The sequence below is a fragment of the Mixophyes fleayi genome, chromosome 11 (genome assembly GCF_038048845.1).
Source record: "Mixophyes fleayi isolate aMixFle1 chromosome 11, aMixFle1.hap1, whole genome shotgun sequence".
Lineage (NCBI taxonomy): Eukaryota > Metazoa > Chordata > Amphibia > Anura > Limnodynastidae > Mixophyes > Mixophyes fleayi.
The window spans coordinates 91,923,006-91,942,136 of NC_134412.1; the positions used below are offsets into that span (position 1 = coordinate 91,923,006).

General features: G+C 40.7%; 1 long non-coding RNA gene across 1 annotated transcript; it reads left to right on the top strand.

Annotated features, from left to right (window-relative positions):
• Window positions 1–6,631: 6,631 nt before the first annotated feature.
• LOC142107870 (uncharacterized) lies at window positions 6,632–11,343 on the top strand. The gene is made up of 3 exons (XR_012680025.1): window positions 6,632–7,063; window positions 7,736–7,813; window positions 10,675–11,343. It is a non-coding gene; the product is annotated as an uncharacterized LOC142107870 (long non-coding RNA).
• Window positions 11,344–19,131: the final 7,788 nt, after the last annotated feature.

Below are 19,131 nucleotides of genomic sequence, written 5' to 3' on the forward strand. Positions count from 1 at the left end.
CTTGAACAGAAAGACTTATTTGTTCCCTCCTTTGGCACGATCGTGATTTGTGCCTCGAGTGACTGCTGAGAGAAGCCGGCATCAGTCGATATCTTGTTTAAAGCTCTAAGAAGTAGGGGACTCAGTTTCGACCCAAAGTATTTATAATACGCAATGGAGAAACCATCTGGGCCCAGGTTTTTACCTGAAGGGAAGTAAATGGATTGTCTAAGGTCTCCCTTGCGGCTTCTGACATTTTTGGAAAGTTGCACTTCCGAAGAGCATCTCTTTTTCGAGTGTGATGTCAACCAGTAAGGATACCCCAGGGATATTATGAAGCTTTGTATAATAGCAATGGAAGGCTTTAGCTATTTCATGATTAAAATGTTATTGTCTACTCTCATGGTCCTTGACTGCATGAATGAAGGAGACTATTTTTCCACCCACTAGTAGTATTTATGTTGGCACTTCATCAAGTCCAGCATTGTACTATCACTTAAGAGTTTATTAAGGGTGAATCTTGCTTCTGTTAGTTCTGTAACAGTCCCCCCAGCCCGGGAGGATTTCTGGTGAGTTTCCAGAGCTTTGATCTATATCGGTAGGTTTTCTTTAAGGGCTTCTTTTTTTGTGTTTTAATGAAGGTGTCTAACTAAATAAGTTTACCCCTAACGACGCATTTATGGGCTTCCCCGATCACTTACTTTTGAGATGTTTTGCTGGTAGATTGTTAGGAACTTACCTTGTTCCCGTTCCGCTGCGCTGTCAGCGGGAGCTGACAGCGGTGTCCATCTCTTCAGCGCTTCTTCTGTTAGCGCTGCCGCACTTCCGGGTTCTCTCTGCTGCCGATCATGTGACTCCTGGGTGGGGAATTCAAACTCCTATATCTTCCCTGCTCTGACACGCTGCCTGTGTCAGAGCAATGTGTTTCCTGTTCCTGGCTACAGTTCCTGTGTCCTGACTCCTGTGAACCTGCTCCCTGTTAACCCCTCTATTCCTCCTACTCCTGTGTACCTACCTGGCTGTGACCTGACTATTCTTTGGCTTATCCCTGGCACTACGCAACTGGACTATCTTCTGTGTACCGACTCGGCTGTGTTACCAACTATTCTCTGGATCTCCCTCTGGCACCGCATACCTGATACCTTCTGTGTACCGACTCGGCTGTGTTACCAACTATTCTCTGGATCTCCCTCTGGCACCGCATACCTGATACCTTCTGTGTACCGACCCGGCTGTGTTACCAACTATTCTCTGGATCTCCCTCTGGCACCGTATACCTGGTACCTTCTGTGTACCGACCCGGCTGTGTTACCAACTATTCTCTGGATCTCCCTCTGGCACCGTATACCTGATACCTTCTGTGTACCGACCCGGCTGTGTTACCAACTATTCTCTGGATCCTGCCACGCACCCATTGCCTCCGTGCATCTACCGGTTACTGTTCCAGACCTACTACGCCTGGAATTAACGGTTAGTGCCTGTACTTGCACCGCATTGTCTATTTTCTTGTCTGCCTGCCATCACTTAGAACTTTCTCCCTTACGTCAGTAGGCTAATCTGGGGGCCGCGACCTGCGGTTTTTCGGCAGCTAAGCCCACACTACCTTGCGGTGGTTCTTGGTGAAGACCGGAAGGCCGTTAGACTCCGCGCCCTAGGTAAGCCTGTGCTAATACTGACTAAGGCATCAAAATCGTAACATAGATATGTGCAATGTACTCAATTGTGGACTTGAGTTGAGGTTTACAGTGTGGCTCTTGGAGCAGTAGTACAGTCTCCACGTCCACTGCTTAGACGGGCTGAGGCTAAAGGACAATGAGAGGACAATGGGAGCATGATCTGACCAGGCCATTTGACCAATGTTCCCATCTCTTACTAAGTGTAAATGTATAAATGTCTATGACTAACAAATATATTGTCAATACTAGAGTAGGAAGAATAGGAATAGGAATGCACTCACTGGAGGTATCAACCAGAGGTTCCATGGACCAGATTAGGTCACCAGCCAAGACCACAAGCCTTCTACACATGGTCCAGGGTCTTAGACAGGAACACTGCCTGATCTTGGTTTGGAACATAAAGATTAATAAAAGAGTATTGGTGATGATAAATTGTACATTTCACTAAGGGGACCCTACCCCTCCCAAAGAAATGATGCATTACTTCAGCAACTGGCAGGCACTTTGAGAACAAAACAGCAACTCCTTAAGTCTTCCTGTTGAGGTCATTACTATAATAATAAACTAATATAATAATTTCACTCTTTTTTCCAAGTTCTGTTTTTTAAACTTTATCAGGTTTCCCTCTCGTCCGTATGATATTTTTAAGGAAGCCATCCAGCATTTAATTCCTTTGTAGGCTCAAGTTTCATTTCAACATGTCTGAAACGTCCTTATGTCAATTTGTACAGGGCGATTGCCAATATAGCACCGAGGTGCTCCATAAACATTCAATCACTCTCGTACAACAAATTTGCTTAAGATACAGTTTGCAGATTCCAGCCCTAGTTCTTGTAACTCTCTGGACAACATACTTTGCATACGCCAGGGTTTCCCAAATCCAGTCCTCAGGGCTCCCTAACAGTGCAGGTTTTCCATATTTCCTTGCTGGAGCACAGGTGTATTTATTACTGACACATTGTAACAGATCCACAGGTGGTCCTAATTATGTCATGTGATCCGAAAAACCCGCACTGTTGGGGAGCCCTGAGGACTGGGTTTGGGAAACCCTGGCATACGCCAATGTTTTTTGTTGTTGTCCATGTTCTATAAAGGATTAAACACAATATGCCCATGTAATGTTTCCTTGCCTTGAGCTGTAGCTTAAAATGCAGTAACTTTTTTTTTTTTCATTTTAATTTGTGCACACCACAACAAACTTATCCAACAGTAGCGGCACAGCATTCCCTGCATATATCATAGCAGCTTCTTGTTGCATTCAGAATTCTTTAACTTTGATGAATGCAGATTAACACACTTTTTTGCGACTTCTGACATTCGTTGCAACAGTCCGATGCATCTTTTCCATCAGTGGCTTCAGAGGTTTCCTTGGTGATCTGGTAGTTTAATCACTGAGCGCAGCCATGTTGGAATCAGCTGTTTAATGTGTACAATCATTGCATCTTAGACACAGCTGTCAATCATTCTTTCAGGCTGCTGCTATTGGACACCTGTCCCTTTTCCTGCTTCCTGTGCTGGTTGTAGTTCATCTCTACTAGTATGTGCTTGTCTCTATAGGTCTCTGTTAGGATATTTTGACCTTGACTTGGATATTTGCTCGTACTCGCCCGACCTTTGGATTGCATTTAGTCTTTGTTTGAACTCTGCCTGTCTCGACCTTTAGACTGTATTTTAGATTTAGGTACAACTTAACCTGCCCTGCCTTTAATTTTGTATTTGACGTCTGTTGTACGCCATTCTTCCCGGACTTTTTCTGGACACTGGTGCTTGATCCCCTTGGGCTTCTCTGTATCACATCATAATCTCCACAATACTTGTCAGCCTAAGTCTGCACTATCTAGAGCAGTGATGGGCAAACTACGGCCCATGGGACAGATCCGGCCCACTTAGAGGTTCTATCTGGCCCGCCAATATTTTAAAAAAAATTCATTAAAATATGCATAAAATTATTAGGGCCGACCCTGTGTGTCAGAACCTTAATTTTTATGCCTTCCCAGCTATTTCCTCCATTACACTTAATCCTCCTTCCTAAAAGGACACTTCGTATGTCAATCACTCAAACACTTGCCCGCCCCCTAATGGCTGAAAGTCATGTGAGAAGAGATGGGCTGGGCCATATACTAATTTCGATTGGCTGCTGTGTTGTCAGTTAGTGGCTCACCAGAAAGACGGATCTGCAACAACCTGCTGAAATAAGTGGTGTGTCTGTACGATCGCTGCACTTATAGAGGTAACACTGCTATATAACACCCTCCCGTCCCATTCACAAAATTTGTATTATATATTTCGATATTTGAGTTTTTTAATAAATTATATTGGCCCGCCTAAAGTTTTTCTTTTTTATTTGGCCCGCTCCTGAAAAAGTTTGCCCATCACTGATCTAGAGATTAAAACCAAATATTGGTGAGCAAAGCACGGTCTATAGAGGCTGCTATAGGTGGAGACCTCTGCCAGCTGGTTCTGCTGGTCTTATACTCCCACATCTGCTCCAGTGATTCACTAATAAAAATTAAAAGTGAAAAAATAGCTAAAATATATTAAACAAAATACAAATATTTGTAAAAAAAATAAAACAAAAAACTTTAAAACAACAATAAATGCTTTATTCAAAGATCAGATAACAGAACAGACACTGCAGCGGTACAAACACGCTCAATGCGAAATCATACCAAACGTTGGATTTAGCACCGCTGATAGCAGTGCAATCCTTAGCAGTAACCCTTTGTTGTACAGGGTTGAAAAGAACAATTGCTGACTTGTTAATAATGTGGCCCCTAAATCCTGTTTTTTTTAAACACCCCAAAATGTTTGATGTAGGATTAAAATGACTTTTCACTAGACCAGAGAGTTTGGTCATTCAGCTAACGATTTTATGGTTAATTATAATGACCTTGATTGATTTTAAAGGGCTGAACAATGTCAGCCTTTGCTAGATTCCCCCCTTAGTGTCTCATGAATTGTGTGAAATATCTTATTCTTCTATTCGACCTTGATCTAGTTCTACACTCTATAGTTTAATACTCGTCAGAGCATCCTGTTGCTATGGAAACAGCTGTCCTCTCATTGTGTCAAACTTTTCTCTCACTGGGGGCTGCTACTATTTAGATGCTCCCCCTCCCCAGTGAGGATCATATATTGGAAGGACATAAGGGGATATTCATTTGGCTGTCTGTTCCCTTTTCCATTGCCCAAAAAAAACACCAGGGGGTAAATGTATCAAGCTGAGAGTTTTCCAGCCAATCAGATTCTAGCTATCATTTATTTAGTACATTCTACAAAATGATAGCTAAAATCTGATTGGTTGCTATAAGCAACATCTCCACTTTTCAAACCCGCCGGAAAACTCTCAGCTTGATACATTTACCCCCAGGTCTTTAACATTACATTGTAACACACATGTAATAATTTGTTGCTGCGGCAGACTCATAAATAAAGTAACAAGTTTTAGAACAACTTAAAGTTGCTCAGTTACTAATTGTACCAAATCCCGAATATTCAGCTCTATGACGATTGTCAATGCTTCCATACATTGAGCTAACCAAATACCTTACCACAAAATTTCCCCCTTCTGAGGTCACGTCTGTCCCATTCCTAGCCCACACCCTCAGTGGCCGGAGATTGAGCTCCCATTCGTGTTGTGTAGTTTGTTTCACAAGTGACGCACTGGCTGGGTCTGTATTTTGTATCTATATTGTGAGTCATGTATAGAGAGTGTATGATGTGCAGGATATGATTAATATGAAGCTCAGTACTCAGTACGAGCTTACATGAGCTCACCCCTATGAAGTTCTGCAGTGTATATATTTGCCCACGATCCCTTATTTATAGGGAGAGTCACAGTAAAAACTAACAAACATTTGTCTCTGAAAATGTCCCTATTTTTTGTTAATTACTGTGAGCTTTATAAGTTCAAAATTAATCATCATTATCACCATTTATTTATATAGCGCCACTGATTCCGCAGCGCTGTACAGAGAACTCACATCAATCCCTGCCCCACTGGAGCTTACAGTCTAAATTCCCTAACATACACACACAGAGACAGACAGAGAGAGACACTAGGGTCAATTTTGATAGCAGACAATTAACCTACTAGTATGTTTTTGGAGTGTGAAAGGAAACCGGAGCACCCGGAGGAAACCCACGCAAACACAGGGAGAACATACAAACTCCACACAGGTAAGGCCATGGTCGGGAATTGAACTCATGACTCCAGCACTGTGAGGCAGAAGTGCTAACCACTAAGCCACCGTTAATAAAAGTGACATTTATCTACAGTGATATTATAACCAAGCTCAGTAAACATGTTAATCTGGTAGTTGTAGTGCACTAAGACATGCCTAGGAGTTACACAGTTGGCAACTGTCCCTAATTAACAGCCACAGTCCCAGGTTTTAAAAATTGGTCTCAATATGTTCCTATTTTCCAGGAATTACAAAGATGACGTCTGCACACTAAAATTCCTCTTTTTTTCAATTGTCACATTTATAAAGGTATCAACACTCTATATGGTTAGTGATTGGTGGTATTAATAAATGTGCAAAGTAACCTTGCTTTGAAGAGCAAATAAAGCCACTATTTGGCATTAATATATATAAAAGGCTGAGCATTACTGAGCTAAAGAAGACACATGAAATAAAATGAATATATATACTCAGCTAAATATATCCATCATGTTCTCTTTCTCCTTTCTATACCACGTTGCTATTGTACGAGGGAAGCAGAGCAGACTCAGAGTGACTGACAGCTTTTTAAACTTGCTTTGCAGACTTGCCATGTACGGATTAGTGGAACCGTACACAAAGGGCCTGTGATGTCACAGCAGCTGAAATGACTGCTTTCTCAGCTTTTTGACCTGTATTAGATCCCATTAGGTCTTGACAATGCCCTGTAAAAAAAAATTGTTGGACAGTATTGATGTGTTAATCTTGGCATTTACGGAGGAAATAAGGTATATATACACATGTATAAATATTTTAGTTTTATAGTTTATTCTCCTTATTTGTGTGTTTATCTTTTTTTATCGGTCAATTTTCGAGCATCTTCTAGAGTTCCAGTATCTTCATGATCAAAATATTCACAAGAGACGGATACAGTGATGCCCGATGGACAATAGGTCTTCGACTTTCAAGCATGTTCCCTGCATCTACATTTCAAAGCTATTGATTGCGCCTTTAAATAACATTACGTATTTATAGGCTTCTAAGCCCAGGGAATGATTGCAAGATGTTCGGTGTTAAACAGAACAAAAAAATACGTCCATCAAATCTCAAATGAAATATTTTAACACAGTTCTAATCTTTCACTGCAGTAGAATGAATACAAAGATTGCAGCAGCCTGACGGTAAAACCACTATGACCTTCATGGCGGAGAGGCAGGAGGAGGAGGACAAAGAACCAAACTCAAGGTCAATATTCTTAGATCAGGCATTCAATTATTTATATAGCACTTTGCAGTTGCAAGGCCATTGGCAAAATATCGAGTGGGGGTATTTTTGAAAGGCTTTTACAAATGAAATCAATTGCAATTATAAATCACATTACACAGGAAATATTAATTTTCTGTGTGTAAAGGGGGGTAGTGCACAGCAGGAAAGGGGCGGAGCTTAGTGGTCACACAGCATTTATGATAGGTAAATGATCCATTTTTATTTAACCATTCTTTTAAATGTATACCCCATTGTATCCTTAGAATAGACCTTTCCTGGCCTATGTCTCATATTAACTGTCTGAAGTAGATTTATGAAACCTTCCAACACGGAAAAGTGGAGATGTTGCCCATATCAACCAATCAGATTCTAGCTATCATTTATCTAGTACATTCTACAAAATGATAGCTCAAATCAGATTGGCTGCTATGAGCAACACCTCCACTTTTTAGAAGATTTAATGAATCTACCCTGAGTCGTGGGGCAACTACGTTAAGTTCACCTCTAAATTAAGAATTTAATTACTTTACCATTGCATGTAGATCAAATATATTATTAGTGGAAAGTAACTATAAAGAAATTATTCAGTTCTACAATATAATAATAATATGTGTTTAATGATCATTTGTTTGTTTATTCTTATCGGTACAGAAAACCTTTACAATACCAGGATCATGTGAACATACAGGATTTGCTCAAGGCTCCACCGGTTGATCTGTAGTTCACAAGGTGAAGTCTGAATAATTTTCAATACAGAATAGATTAGGAATGCAGCACAAAAATATTTCTACCTTTAGCTGCTATGTAGAAACAGGAAGGGAACACAGTAACGGGAATTAATGGGTTTTAACATGAAGCCATATATTTATGATATATCCGATAATAATATACATGTGGGCAATCCTACAAACGTGAACGGTACTCTTAATGAAATTTACATTGTATATGTGTGGGAGGGACATGGTTAATAGCTGATTTCTTGCAGGGTATATGGTAAAATACTTGATATTTATATAGATTTGTAACTAACAACCACAGGCTGCAATAAATCTGCCGGTCTTGTGAGATACACATACCTGTAGAAAGGCCATTTTGACATTTTCAGATCAATACATGAAAGGGTTTGGGATTGTCTCATATTTTTGTGAATATATCTGTAATAAAAATACACTGATTACACCAACAAGAGCTGCGATCACCCACCTAGTGATAGGAATAAGGAGACCAATCCAGACTGAAGAAATATGAATAAGGTCAGTTGGCTAGGATATGGTTAAAGGGAGGGATGCACCGAAACCAGGGTTTAGCTGAGTTCTATGTACTAATGTACATATGTCTCCAATGCTCTGTGTATCGCACAGAGTGGCGCCATATATAATATTTTTTTGTATTATATATATTATATATAATGCAACTTTGCTCAGAAACAGAGAATTTCAGCGCAGGGATGAGAAGAGGGAGTGTTCTACCAGGGTGCATGGTAATTAATTAATATACTAACCATGAGTGCCCGTCCTCGGTCTGCCCTCATACCGTGTCCACCCATGCTCTCCTACTGATGGATTACATAGGCAATCCGAGGGGGGGGGGGGTTCCTAGTGCCTGGAAACCCCCTCCAAGCCTGGGTCACTGTATAATTGAGGTGGCTGGACCCTTCCCCTGCTTCACACAGCTCTGCTTGAAAAGGCAGAGCTGTGTGCACCTAACAGTAGTGCATGTAGCATTGCCCATGTATATTATGGGGATAGGAAGAGGTGGAGAGCAGCCAATCACTGTCTAATATTATAGCCACGCCCCCATGTATACTGGTCACGCCCACTGGCGGCGTGGTGTGGAAACCCCCCGCTACAAATCCTGCGTTTGCCTACAATGCGGACGACCCAAAACAAATATGGAGTAACGCGTATGAATGCTCTTCTCTTACCTACATATTTGCCTTGATACAGAGACCCCCTAAGTGTTTTAGCAAAATTTGCTTCCAATCCCGATTTTAGTTATTGCTTTCAAGAGCTAAAGTTACAACAGAAAAACATTTGCTGATTTAGGACCCTCTTACACTGCGCTGGGAATTACAGGGTTAATGGGGAGTTTCCAGATGAGCAGGAAAGAACTACGATCATTGAGGTTCTTAACTCCAAGAGAGTATTATTTCCTCATGAATGGGGAGCCCAGGAGGACGTGGGGCTGTAGACACAGAATGAAGATGAAAGAACCACCTTCATTACTATAATTGTAATAATTGCCAAAATCTCGTCAGTGGGTTCAATATGACAGAAGAACAAAGAGGCGAGGGACTAACAGCAAACCTCCCCTCCCGCCGTGCCAGCAGACACTCAGCCACGCTGCTTTACGTGCCACTAACAATTAGTGCCGACATTTAATTAAAGCTTCTCTCTAGCAGAGTCGTTTGCTGTTTGCTCTGACTCATTTTACAGGTATTTTTAGCGCCTGGGGCGAGAAAGAAAAATGCAGCCGCCTTAGCCCTTAATTTTCACCAAATGAACCTAAAAACATTAATAAACTGCGCCCCCCCCCCTGTAGCATTGCGCCCTGGGCGGTCGCCCCTATCGCACAGCCCTAGTTACGGCCCTGAAAATAATATTTTGTTACCGGTCAGAGGAACAATTACTGAACACCACTGACACATCTTACCATATTATCTCTTATTTATTTAGAGCCAATCATATTATGCAGCGCTGTACAGAGAATATGTAGCCATTCACATCAGTCCAACGCTTACAATATAAATTCCCTACCACACACATACACTAGGGTCTATTTTGTCAGAAGCCAGTTAACCTACCAGTATGTTTTTGGACTGTGGGAGGGAAACCAGAGCACCCAGTTACACACAGGTAGTGCCCTGGTGGGAATTGAACTCAGGACTCCAGCACTGCGAAGCAGCAATGCTAGCCACTGTGCAATTGTGCTGCCCACTTTATACGATCATGTGTCTACGCTGAAAAGCTTTAATGCACCAGCAATGGCAGTGGTGACATCACTTTGGGGGGGTGTGGTCATGCTAAGCCAAGGGCAAGGTTCCGCCATGTTGGGGGCAGGACAGATTCCCTGGGGGCGTGCCCAGCATCCCCAAAAGATCTTTCAGTTGTCCTGTGCACTAATGGCAGATGCATGCGGCACCCGCACGCCACGTTGATGCCCTCGTTCACCTTCATAAGCAGTGACATAGCTCCCAAATTCCTGTGACTTGGGACAAACCTGACCGATTGGCTGAACAGTCCCCTCCAATCAGGACACTGAATCAGCAAACTTCCCAAATGGATATAGGGCAAGAAAACTGAGACATATGCCGTAGATGTGCCCTGATGTGTCCCAATTAGCATGTTAATGTTAGTACAATATTATTTATGAAACAACAAGTTCTGCATTATTTTATATTTTTCTATTATTTCCTCTCACTAGAATGTCTCTAAGAGATATCATCACAATATGACTCTACCTCCACTTTTCTGCATCATGATGTTAAATAATGTATTTCAGAGTTTCTGCTTCCATGCATTCTTCACATAGTTTTCTTTAAAGCAGATCTGTCACTAAGATCTATGATGTTATATTTTTTTGCTTTACAGATTCTTTACTGCAACGCTGTTTGTCCGGGATTGAGCATTTTATTCAGCACGCTCCAGGCTTCCTCCCACCCGCACAATGGGAGAGCTATGAGATATACAGAAAGCCTTGCAATCTGAAAGCTCGTCGTGGAAAGCGATTGGAGGAGAGAGTTCGCTCGCTGGTTGGCTTCTTCTATACCTCAATGCTCTCTGACTCCTTGGTCCCAGAAATCCAATATTTGCTTACTGCATAGTGAACAAGTCATAATGTCAAAAAAAGTAGATTCATAAGACAAGGCGATAGGTCTACTTTATGCCTTGCAGTTATCCAAGAGTATTAAGCTGGGTACACACTACAGGTTTTTCATCCAATTATCGTGCCAATCACACGAGAAATGAACATTTAGTCTATTGCAAAAGTGCGTACGCCCCCACGATCAGGTACACATCGTATGGTTTAATTTGGTTTTGTAAACTTCCTAAAAATCACTATTAACAATGGAACGATATCGGGCAAATGTCCAAGTGTGTACGCACTCAGGACCAGCAGTGTAGGCAAATATCTGTACAGTGTACAGAGTCACGATCATTTCAGCAGATGGTTATGTGAGATGAAGAGCACAGATCTGAAGGCAGTAGCGGATCCAGGGGAGGGCTGCACACTATGTGCAGGTCCGTTCGGCCGAGACAGGCAGGGAGAGAGCTCTGATTGTGGGGTCACCATTGTGGAGCGAGCGGGGTCACCAACATAAATTTCCGACCCTAGCACAGCAACTTCTTGGGACTCATTCCAAAGCCTCTGAAGAGGGCCGGATAACAGGTTAGTGACTCCTCCCATTGCGCTGATTGCGACGGGAATGGTACAGTGAAAACATTAAATGCCAAAGCCTATCAGACGTGTCGCCTATTAGTCAAGTCAAAAATAGCAAAGAGCTCTGCAACACCAACAAAACTATTTTCACGCAAAAGTAGACATTAATGCAACAAAATATTTTTCCTGGTAAAAATTATTATGTTGGTGCTGCCTATTTCTATGGAGTATGAAGGAAAAAGTAGGGGACCACAAAACAGAGCGTTCTTGGAGGGACGTAAATTTGTATAAATATTGAGAACGGCATCCAGAATACAGAATAATATCAATTGTCTTGTCCAGTTTGTTATTATTGAAAAGTGCGGCAATATCCAGGGATGAAAATGTAATACTTGGGACCAAAAATTAGGGTCAGTTGTTAACCATGGCTCCGGTACCAAAGACCTTTCATTCAGAACTGAGAATAGAGAGCTTTGATGTAGTGATGGAGAAGATGATGGAGAGCCAAGCACGTGAGCTGAAGTACTTAGGCATGAAATAACTAAATAACTCTCCACAGCCAGGCCTCTGTCTATCAAGCAGGCAAACTAGGTACCTGCCTTCATCTATTCAGAGGGCAGCACAGAAATTGTGTTACTTTGATCTTTTTATTGCTACTTTGCGGAATTCACCATCACTAACAACTTGAGCGGGGCTGTCTCACCTGCGTTTCATCGTTTGTTGCCATTTTGTTAATGATTGTACATCACGGAGGGATATGTTGTTAGTAAACAATCCGTTTTGTTACTACACAACAGACAGCTGGAAATTGCTATTCATGCCTAAAACGATTACCAAAGCTTTTATAAACTTGTCATATTTCTTTTTCCTGGATGACGGGAGAACAAAAATATTACTATTGTAGCAGTACTTTTGTTAAATGTGAATTAGAGAGACACCTAGGCTGCGCAGCATGTTTCAACAGATACTTGAATGATTGAAAGCAAAAATTATTCCCCTTCAGGCATGCAGTGTGCTAAAATGTATGTACGTCTCTCCGTTGTGTCCTCCGACACAAGTACTCTCTACACCAGCATTTTCCAGGGAGGAGCAGGTGAGGTGACTTATGCAACAAAGTTCAAAGAATTAAAATGGCACAAATAAAGTATTTGTCATGTCTATTTTTATTTACCTTGAAACTCGTTAAACACATATACGGTTACACGTCATTATTTTAGAATTAACAAAAGGGATTTATTTTCATACTTGGTATTAAAGATCATAAATGTCTCTTGAACTTACACACTGTAATTTTGGCCTTTTGTTCCAGAGAGAATTAAATCAATCAACATTTATTTATATAGCGCCAGCAAATTACGTAGCGCTTTACAATTGGGAACAAACATTAATAAAACAATACTGGGTAATACATACAGACAGAGAGGTAAGAGAACCCTGCTCGCAAGCTTACAATCTATGGGACCATGGGAGTTTGAAACACAAGGGTAAGTGCTACATCATATTGCACACTGGACCAGCTAGAATGCAAAGGTAAAAGTACAGAGGGTTGTTGTCTTGTGTTAGCTGTGTAGAGGGTGGTAATAGGGTAACCTAGGGAGATTAAGATGGTGGTTGAGGAATATTATATGCTTATCTGAAGAGGTGGGTTTTCAGAGAACGCTTGAAGGTTTGAAGACTAGAGGAAAGTCTTTGCTAAATAAAGTTCTAGACAGCTGGGAGTTTAGTTGTGATTCTATAGATGTTCCTGTTTTTTTTTTTTTTCTTACCACAAACATAACAATTGTATTGCTTTGCTAAGCTCAGATGTATATATTTTTTCTTATCATGCATGCGTCAATCAACAACTGGTGGGAACTATCTAGAGACGTGATAACCAGAGGTGCTCCAATTTGTTTCAGTGTGGATATCGAAACAGTTTGTTGAACGGCCTTTAAAGTTCAAAAGTTTGCCATAAAATCTACAATTTTGGAAAGGACTAAAAGATTTTAGCTAAATTTTAGCAAGGGTTCGAACAATCAAGCTTAAATGGCAACAATGTATAGTATCTTTAATGTAATTCCAACTTAAAAAATGTTTTAATGATGCAAAAACATTGTCAGATAGTCTTTGACTTGTTGATAACCATAAAGGAAGTTTCAAGAGAGGCAGAGGGGGAATTGATCATACACCTGTCAAAACAAGTCAGTCTAAGATTGTGATGAATCTTTAGGATACAATAATAGTATTTTTGTATTATTGACTTATTAAATAGGTTCTAAAACGTATGCACTGTGGTTTATTCCAGACTGCATTTAAGTGACACCTTTATGACCATTCTGACACACTGGCTGCATAATCTGCCTTGTTGCAGAGTGAGACAAACATTGTCTGAGGACATCTGTGTACTCCCGTCGTCACTTCGCCGATATTAATATTCCGTCTTTTGCTTTGGGAAAATCAGGTTGGTCTGGAAAGTTGTTGTTTTTTTCATTACAAAGACGAAGATGTTTCCGCTCTTGAAGTGGCAGGTTCAAGTTGTTCTGAAACAAATCTCATTACAATGCAGACATTATTTTAATTTATGTGAATATGTAATCAGGCTGCGAACATGCTGTGAATATCTCCGTGAAAAATTTGCATTGAGCAACAAAGCACTTGATGGACTAACAAAGCTACGCTGGGCACTGAGAGGAGCCGGAGTGAGCTTCCAGCAGGAGTGACTGTAGAGTTGCTCTTGAAGCACAGTTTAAGTTGCTTAAGGGCAGGAAAAGGCCAACTTGGTGACAGAGATAGTGCTGATAGATATAGCAATATATTGAACAACTTCCTGATTAAGTGGTTGATATAATGAAAGTGCGTCTGACTTCTGGACTCACAGCTGTCAGGTGGCCGTAGCGCCCTGTTGCTTAGCTTCTGCCTCAGCCTTCTGTCGGGCGCATGCACCCTGCTCCGTCCAATTGCTAGGCAACGGGACGCTACCTATACTGCAGCGTGCCACCTCCTGGCTCCTCCAATCACTGCCTAGTCTGCCCTATTTAAACCGGGCTCTGGCGCCATTAGGGTGCCAGAGTAACAGGTTCCTGTCTCTAGTATTCTACTGGTGATTTCCCTGTTGTGACCAGGCTTCCCTGACCATTCTTCTAGTGTTTCTGCTCTCTTCAGTTGTGACCCGGCTTGTCGACCATCCTTCTTTCTGCGTGACCCATATTGTTCCTGCGACCTTGGCTTGTTGACTACTCTTCTGGATCCTCCCTTGTACCTTGCATTCCCGATTGGCTTGACCCGAACCGTCTGACCCTTCTACACTACATCGGCAACTGGCTACTAGGAACGCGACCTGCGTGCCCTGTGCAGGGAAGTCCAAACCTCCTTGCGGGGGTCCCTGGCGAATACCAGGGGTACGTTAGACTCCCCACCTGCTAGTTCAGTAGTGTTAATACCGGTTAGTGTTCTTATTCATTGCAGTTGTCAGTAAGGCCTACAGCCTGACAACAGCCATTCCTGTACTCAGTCCTACAATGCACAAGATATACGTGATCCCCATAAGCAGGAATTGCGTGTATATTATTGTTATACTGGTGTTAAAGCCATGCAACAGTATAAAAAAATACAAATAAATATACATTTTAAAATAAGACTGCAGTTGAGAGTCTTCAGACTGCCTATAGAGAGACTGTGTGTGTATTTATAAAGGACATTGTCATAAGGCATTAGAGACATTCAGCTGGTTCATGATTTATAGATGTCAGTAAGGAATTGTTTTTAATGGCAACAGTCTTGTCCAAATAGGTTGATTTATGTCCGTGAGTGGCCGAGTTTGATAGTCGGGTAGAATGTGTTTGTAGTGTGGATGGAACTGAAGAAGATCTTCCTTGTGCATTCAGGAGATTATAATATGTTGTATATCATGTTTTATTTATATTGTACCATAATATTAGATCAGACATGTACAATGTGAGAAAAAAAGCAAAACAAAGTGAACATACAATGATTGACAAATACAGTGACAAACAAGGAAAGAAGAAAATGCTGTTCCTGCTTGGTAGAGGTTATATTTACTAAACTGCGGGTTTGGAAAAGGAGATGTTGCCTATAGCAACCAATCAGATTCTAGCTGTTATTTTGTAAAATGTACTAAATAAATGACAGCTAGTATCTGATTGGTTGCTATAGGGAAGATCTTCGCAAACCCACATTTTGGTATAGCTACCCCTTGAAATCTAAAGGTGGATTTTGCAGATCTGGTTGGTGATGAAATATAGAATTCCATACAAATGACTCTGCCGCATATCAAAACCGAAGGCTTGTTCGCACCTATGTACTGGACAAATGGCCGCTTTAGACATTTTTGGGTTAAGTGATCCATTCACAACAATGGTACTGGTAGTGTGCATTTACAAATAAGTATTTGTGTGTTAAAATATTATAAAACAAGGTGGGACAAGCTCATAAGACAGTCTAAAAAGGGAATCTTAACAACTTGGGGGTCATGACAAGATGTGGGAGGGTGGTTTAGAGAGCGGCTCAATCTTGTATAAATATAGAATCTATATGACGCTTCTCATCCCAAAAAGTATTGGATTTTTTTAGAAACAAATAATATTCAGTGTGAAGAGTTAGACACCAAAAATATATGAACTCGCTTTGTAGGCTGGAAAACCGTAATTAAAATAAATATATAAAAATACATTAAGTTTGGTAAATATGTTTCCAAAAAGAAAATGTAATTTGTATGTACGAAGTTCAGCAAAAATCCTTTTGGCAAACTGGGCATAAAAGACATTATACATATATATGATGGGTTCTATCCAGTTACTCTGCATTATGTCAAAACAACAGGTGCTATTATCATGTACAGAATAGATCATTCTGTTCTATTTATTCCAGAATCTGTCATGAAGTGATGGGTTATTGTCATACTGCTTATAGATTACAATACAATAGGCTGGGTTGTTATAGATTAAAAAAACAAAAAAAAACCACATTAATCCAGAAAAACATAAAACCAAATAAAACATTTATCCAGAAAAACATAAAACCAAACAAAACATTTATCCATAAAAAAACAAAGTCTTCTGGATGTAGACCCCTGCACATCATTGTTATGGCCTCACTAAGCACCAATAATAAATTATTACTGCACATTAACACCAAAAACCATTTCCTTACAGTATTTTATATTAATGCTAATTGTGAGTTACAAACATGATTTTTTTGTCTGGGTTTGCATATAATTCACACTATGAATAATGTATTCATGAATGGGTGGCAATGTAGCACAGCTTTTTTTTTTTCTTTTAACAAAATTCTACTTTAGGAGGAAATATTTAAATATTATGTGAGTGATTTAGGAAAATGGCTGGGATGGGTGCTTAAATTACAATAATTTCCCTTTAGCATGCATAACACTGCTTTATCATCGTCATCAGCTATATATATAGCGCCACTAATTCCGCAGCGCTGTACAGAGAACTCACATCAGTCCCTGCCCCATTGGAGCTTACAGACCTAGAGAGACTAAAGCCAATTTAATAGCAGCCAATTAACCTACCAGTATGTTTTTGGAGTGTGGGAGGAAACTGGAGCACCCAGAGGAAACCCACGCAAACACGGGGAGAACATACAAACTCCTCACAGATAAGGCCGTGGTCGGGAATTGAACTCATGACCCCAGTGCTGTGAGGCTGTGTTACCAACTATCCATACAAATATCTTGTATGACTGCTCGCTGAGTTCATTACAAGGTACCCCATTCCTTCACAGTGGGCTCATTAAAGTTCTTGGGCTGCTATTTTGGGATGATTGGAAGTTTGGTTAAATGGTAAAGCCTTTTTAGTCATAGCAACAAAGGATCTATAGTGGTAATATTAACTTATGACATTGTATTACAAGTATTTACATGAGGAGGACTGCAACATTTTGTCTATACAGAGTGGTAACGAAGGTGGGGTCACATCCACTGGATCGCTGTAGCTGAGTACAACAATTAAATATAATTAAGGAAGTAGTACACTACAAGAGGAATATAGATCTTTGATAAAAGTGGAGGTTCAATTTAGCACGGCATGAAATCAAGGCTCATGTTTCCTCCCTCCTCATAGACTTGTGTAGAAAAAAGAGCACAGATTCATCATCATCATCATCATCATAAGTTATTTACAGCACTGTACAGAGAACTCACTCACATCAGACCCTGCATACACACGCAGACAGACAGACACACAGACTAGGGTCAATTTGTTAGCAGCCAGTATGTCTTTGGAGCGTGGGAGGAAACCGGAGCGCCCGGAGGAAACCCACGCAAACATGGGGAGAACATACAAACTCCTCACAGATAAGGCCATGGTCGGGAATTGAACTCATGAACCCAGCGCTGTGAGACAGAGGTGCTAACCACTGAGCCACCATGCTGCCCATGTTCCTTACCGTAATAGACGGCAATGTACTCAGCCAGAGATCGCGGTGACGTCCGACGTCACCTTGTGCTGAATTGAATCTACCCATAAAGTAAGTTTTTTCAGACATCAAGAACAGGTAAAAATAAAACTCAAAACAAAATACAAAATATTTTATGAGCAAATTGTTTATTTCCTATCTCAAATTATTTGTTTTCTTATCAAAACAAGGATGTTTTAACTGCCAGAAAGCAAAACCAAAATCCAAGTACAGGCATCTATTTTAATATCTTGGCTCCCTTTATTTAGAATATAAAATATGATATAATCACAGTCTAGCCGTTATTTATTCTTAGAATGATACTGACTGCGACTGCAATAGTCTAGAAGGATTGAGAACAGCTTACACTACACAGTTGTTACATACATAAAACAGTCCACAGCTGCTACAGAACCTCTTGGAAGACAAACTTGTAATCTAATCCTGTTTAGTCTTTAGTAGCATACTTACTGATTAAAAGGTATCATGTTAACAAAACAAATGTATATTTGTATTTGTTTTATGAGTTTATAATGAAAATATTGTATTTATGTTTGTTTACCATGATGGAAAATTGTAATGAAATATATTTTTAGGAGGGAAAGAAAACACATTTGTCAGCATTTGACTACAGTCGTGGACAATAGTTTTGAGAATGACACAAATATTTTTTTTTACATTTCTGCTGCCTCAGTTTTTATGATGGCAGTTTGCATATACTCCAGAATGTCATGAAGAGTGATCAAATGAATTGCAATTAATTTCAAAGTCCCTTTTTGCCATGAAAATGAACTTTATCCCAAAAACAACATTTCCACTGCATTTCAGTCCTGCCACCAAAAGGACCAGCTGACATCCGCTCAGTGATTCTCTCGTTAACACAGGTGAGAGTGTTGACAAGGACAAGGCTGAAGATCACTCTGTCATGCTGATTGAGTTAGAATGACAGACTGGAAGCTTTAAAAGGAAGGTATTGCTGTTAGTAAGATTGCACTTAAATCAACCATTCATCATATGAGCAAGAACTTCAAGGAGAGAGGTTCAATAGATATGAAGAAGGCTTCGGGGGGCCCAAGAATGTCCAGCAAGCGCCAGAATGTCTCATAAAGTTGATTCAGCTGCGGGATCAGGGCAACATCGATGCAGAGCTTGCTTAGGAATGGCAGCAGGCAGGTGTGAGTGCATCTGCAAGCACAGTGAGGCGAAGACCTTTGGAGGATGGCCTGGTGTGAATAAGGACAGCAAAGAAGCCA